Source organism: Camellia sinensis, chromosome 13, assembly GCF_055761805.1.
Source record: "Camellia sinensis isolate YWXY chromosome 13, ASM5576180v1, whole genome shotgun sequence".
Classification (NCBI taxonomy): Eukaryota; Viridiplantae; Streptophyta; class Magnoliopsida; order Ericales; family Theaceae; genus Camellia; species Camellia sinensis.
In genome coordinates, this window is record NC_138973.1 from 113,102,386 (window position 1) to 113,108,493 (window position 6,108).

Sequence of the window (6,108 nt, forward strand, 5' to 3'; positions counted from 1 at the left end):
GCAAGAGAAACAAGCCTCGAGATGTACGAGCAACCTCAATCCCAAGAAAATACCGAAGATAACCCAAGTCCTTGGTGTGAAATCGCTGACCTAAATACCGTTTTAAATCAACAATACCAGTGGAATCACTGTAAAAAATGATAATGTCATCCACATAAACAAATAAGGATGATAATCCCAATAGACGAGTGGCGAACAAAGATAGAGTGATCAGAAGTCAAATGACAGAACCCATAAGCAAGCACAACAACACTAAAATGATCAAACCTTGCACGAGGGGACTGCTTGAGACCATACAAGACTTTCCACAATCAACAAACCAGATTCTCACAACCGAGAACAACATAGCCAAAGGGCTGATCCATACAGACCTCCTATTGGAGATTGCCATAATGGAAGGCATTCTTGATATCAAGTTGATATAAAGGCCAAGACTGACTAACGTCAACTGAGAGAAGGATCTGAACAGAGTTAAGGCGAGCCACAGGGGAGAAGGTCTCTAAGTAATCAACACCATAGGTTGGGCTGTAGCATTTGGTCAGTAGGCGAGCTTTAAGCCACTCAGCAGTTCCATAAGAGAGATGCTTGACTATATAAATCCAACATCAACCAACAGTAGGTTTCCCAGAAGGCAAATGGGTAAGTTCCCAAGTTTGATTCTAATGAAGATCACTCATTTCCTCATCCATAGCTTGTTTTCAATTGGAGATGGACATAACCTGTTGTTAAGAACAAGGAATGGAAATGCTAGACAAACTATAAGCAAATGAGTGAAATCTAGGAGAAAGATGATCATAAGAAACAAAATGGGCAATAAGATGTTGGGTGCAAGTACGTTTACCTTTGCGAACAACAATGGAAAGATCATCAGAGGCCACAGTAGCAGAAGGAACAGGAGATGTAGGAACCTCAGACAAAGGAGATGAACTAAAAGGACCATAAGAAATCGCGCGATGAGCTTGGGACCGCTGGTAAACTTACAGATGAAATAGAGGTGACGGAGTAAGATTGAAACTGGCGGTAGGGTCGATACAAGTGGAATGAGAGATAGAGGATGGGGACACACAGCACCGGAAGAGTATGCATAGGAGAGGGTGGCTCCTCCTCACGACAAGATAGAAGATCAACGAACAACTGTTGTCCACACGAAGAAAAAAAAAAGTAGTGGACTCAAAAAAGGTAACATTAGCACTAACAAAGTACCTATGAGACTCAAGGTGATAACATCGGTAACATTTCTGAGTACAAGAATAGCCTAAAAACACATAATTGCAAGCACGATGGGGTAACTTATCCAAGCCTAGGTCAAGGACATGAACAAAAGCCACACAACCAAAAATACGAGGAGACATGGGAAACGAAGAACACTCGGGGTATAATTAAGAATAGAGAGACTGGTTTTGTAACACGATGGAGGGCATGAGGTTAATAAGAGAGCAAGCGGTGAGCATAGCATCACCCAAAACTGTTTGGAACATACATGTTAAACAACAGTGTGCGAGCAATATCTAATAAATGGTGATATTTCTGCTCAACAACACCATTTTGGGGATGTATGAGCACAACCGGTCTGATGAATAATACCATGATCATCATAAAAGATATTCACAACAAACTGTGCATATTCTAAGGCATTATTAGATCGAAATATTTTAATACGTTTCCCAAATTGAGTAAAGATTTCATCATAAAACTTAGAAATAACTGAAGGCAAATAAGACCTTATGTTTCAGTAAAAACAGCCAAGTCATTCTAGAGTAATCATCCATAAAAATAACAAAATAAAGAAAGCCATTAACAGTGGGAGTTCTAGAAGGATCCCATATGTCTGTATGGACTACATCAAATGACTCAGACACAAGACTAACATTACAACTAAGAAAGGAACTACAGTGATTTTTTCCAAATTGACATGCCTCACACTCAAATTAAGACACATGACTCAAACTAAGAACAACTAACTTGAGCTTAGCTAATGAGGCATGACCTAAGTGAAAATGCCATTATAAAGGAGACACTGTAGCACTCAACATAGCAAATGGAGGATGAGGAGAGCTCTCAATGTCCAAAAAATATAAGTCTGATGAGTTTGACACACTGCTGGATTTAGAAATACAACCGTCGTTGATAACACTTTAGTACACAAAACACTTGTACACAATCATACACTAATACACTCACACATACATTCAAGCACTCACACTTTGTGTCTTCCCCACTCAAGACCTTAAAACACCTCACACTAGATCACTCTTGTAGTCCTTAACTACTCACATCTTCTTTCATTCAATTGTCCATTTGTCAAATACCTAATACATCCACTCATCTCATATTTTATACTAGTTAAAGAATTTTCTAGAATACACTCATACTTTCACTATACTCTAGAACAATCTAGATTACTTTAGTACATATTACACTACCCCAAAACAGGGCATTAACGGCGGTTTTTTTAATGGCGGCTTTCGTTACCGCCTTTAAAGATACTATTAACGGCGGTAACGAAACCGCCGTTAATACCGCCGTTAATGTATCTTTAACGGCGGTTTCGTTACCGCCATTAAAAAAATCGCCGCTAAAGTGTCTTTAACGGCGGTAATGAAATCGCCGTTAAAAAAACTGCCACTAAACCCCTCTTTTAACGGCGGTAACGAAATCGCCGCTAAAGTCCTCTCATTACCGCCGTTAATGATGGCGGTCTTTGCCGGCAGAGCTCCGGCGGAATTCCGGCGAGTGGTGACCACGCGCGGCCAGAGGTTGAACATGACCATCTACAATAAAGCAAAAGTAATGTTTAAATATTTATTTAGGGAATATGTTTCATATAGGGTGGCTGTGGTGGAGTGGTTGGCGTGTGTAGATTAGAGGTCAAGGGTTCGAGACCTGGGGGTGCAAGAAGAGAGAATTACTTTTTTAAAAATTTGAACCTATTTACGGCAGTAAATAACCGCCGTTTTTTGTCTTATATTACTGCCGTTTTTGGTCGACTTTTAACAACGGTAATTTACACTTTTACGACGGTTGTACCTTTTTCGACACGAGTATAAATGGCGGTCCTAAATTACCGCCGTTAAAGGCTTTAACAGCAGTTTTACATCCTTTAACGACGGTAAAAAACGGCCGTTAAAGCCCAATTTTGGCGTAGTGTTAGAGCTTTCTATACTTCTCTAAAATATTCTAGAACCTTCTGGAATTTTCTAGATTTTTCTAGATTTCTCCAAACTTCTCTAATGTTTCGGAACCTTCTAAGATGTTCCAGAATCTTTCAAATTTTTCTAGGTCTTTTGGAATCTTCTAGATCTTTCTAGAATATTTTAGTTACCTGTGAAAATGTGAGAACCCGAATATAAAAATAAAGTAAATAATTAAATAATAATAATAGTTTTACTATCTCAAATATTTTGATGGTGAATTCTAAAGTACAAATTAAGTATTATTGGAAGGTCTTTTAATTAATTTTAAACCTAAAATAAATTTATGGTGAAAATCTCTAATTTAGAGGCAAAATTTACTATTAAAATAAATAATAGTAATAATGTTAAATAATAATAATAAGAAGAACAATAATAAAAAATAAATAAAAGAAAAGAAAAGAAAAAGAAGAAAAAAAAAAGGTTAAGGGAGTCAGATTGTTTGAAGTGTGTGGGTAACCCTAAACTCTCATTATATTGAATGATCAGCCGTGAAGTCTAGGGAGGAGAGAAGATAGGCGCAGCTTTTGGATGAAAATTAAAGAACTAGTTTGGTGGTTGAATAACTCTATCTCCAAGGTAGAAATCAATATCTTGAAAATATAGTTATTTTGTGTAGATGTTTCTGTGCATTCTTTGGAAGAAGAAGGAATGAAAGGTACTAATTAGGTGTCTTCAATATTTATCAGGTTAATAGTTTGTGTGAAATAGTGTATTGGGTACAATGGATGTATGAAAAACAAGTATATGGCATGGGTTATATTTAATAAGTGTTTTTGCTTGTAATGGTGGACCTTGTGAGTGAAACGTAGGTTAGGTAGGAGTACTTAGCCACCACTGTTTGTGAATATCATGGTTTTTTATGTAGTTTGAGGAATTAATCGGATACATAAAGTTGAGGGTACAATTTATGAGCATGAAATTCTGCACATATCTACAAAGTTTAAAAATCAAGAAACCATATCAAATGAATGAATTTTGAACTGAAATTTTTACAGTAGATTAATTACATATTGAATTGCATATTTGAATTTTCTCATAATTTTTGGGAGTCGAAATCTATATTAATTGGTGCGTTCAAATCTGTCCAGAAAACTAGTTTAAAACAGTAACTTTGGAAGAGTCGTTCTCTTTGGGTATAAATTTGAAAATTATCAAATCAGCTTCATTAGAACCGGTTACGAGTCTAGCATATTAAATTTTTGGCCTTGCATTGATTGCTCATGTGTACTAAGAGAACTATTAATTTCTTTAAAGTGCTGCAGAGAACAAACTGTTTGGATATAATTAATTGTAAATAATTATTTTGTTAAGCCAATCAAGTGAAACCATTTGGGTTTGAAACTTAGGATATATTAGCTGATATCTGGAGGGTTTTGGAATTTTCCAAACAACGTGGAGTGGGTTTTGTAATTTTCAAAGTTAGCGAATAGATTGGGAAAACTTGTTTAAAACTCTGTTTTATCTTAAAGTTACTTTTAATTAAGTTTCGATCTGAACCCATGTCTTTGGTAATTTTAGACCTTGAAGAACATGAGCTTAGGTAATATTTAAGAATAACAGTAAGTTGGATTGAGCCGTGTTAGTACACTTTAGTTTGGGGTTACTTAGTTCTTATTCTTTAGTATTTTTAAATTAGTAGTGACGTGTACTTTTTATATTTAGTTCAGAGCACTAGTTGGACTCTTATACTCTATTCAAGGATTACATTGTTCCGTTTTCAGGTGAGTAGTTGCATGCTACATATTTTTATAAAGGTTCCCCTACCCTAAACTGTTGAAAAATTAAATTGTTGTTTCAGGACTAAATTGTTTTGATAAATTATTATATTATCAATGGAATCAAATTATTTCTGAAACATGTGTAAACTTGGCATACTGTAAACTATTTGTTATGGTCTCATGTTTATAATGGTGAACTACCATGTTTTGCAAAATTGATGTGTATTGATTATTGGGACCATCTGTGTATTTTAGTCCAGGGAAATTATTCCACTGTGTGTGGTGACTCTGGCCACTAGAGAATAGATTTGGATTGGGCCGTGATGACTCTAGTGCTCAACGATTGTAAAGAAAAGACCTAGGTTAGGCTAGGTGACCTTTAATCAGATCATCTTAGAAAAAAGGCTCAGGTTGCCACCACGAGGATGACTTTTGGTTTGATATTGGATCCAATAGGCTTATAGCCTTGAGAACTGTATGGCATGTTACTTGTTATTTCTTGGTACTCAGAAAATTATTTGTGTTCATGTTATAATCTGTTTTAAGTGGAAAATGCCATTTATCATGTTCTTGAGAGACATGAGTATTTTAACTATTGAACTGTGGAACCTTCTTTTTGAAACAGATTGTCTTTACCAAACTGTATGTCAACCTAGTTTCTGTGATATATATCTTATTTTGGAATTGAACCCTATTTTCAAAATTGTATTTACTATCCATGTTGCTACTCACTGAGCTATCAGCTGACTTAGTTGTTTATCACTTCCAAGTGTTAGAAGGACATAGAGTGGACTTATGGCGTAGCAGGGACTCAATTGCATAGATCTCTAGGACATTCATTTGTTTTGTTTTAGATTGTTATGTCAAGTTTGTGCATATTTATTTTTATTTTTATTGGGGTTCATTTAGAATTATTTTGATATGTGGGCTGTTTACATCCCATAAGTTTGGATGGTTTTGATTACGGTTGGTTTTGCCGTTTATAATTGTGGCATGTCACTGGATTGAGTTTTGGTTATTTATTATTGGACTATTGTTTAGTTATTCAATGTGTTTATGGATTCGTGCTTAGGCTTATGTGTGCCTTGGGTTGAGTCCGTGTGGGCCACGGCCGGTCATACTCGAGTTTGGGGTGTGACAGGAAACTTCTAGAATATTCTAGAGAAAATATTTTAAAAAGTGAGGAAAGTTAGTGA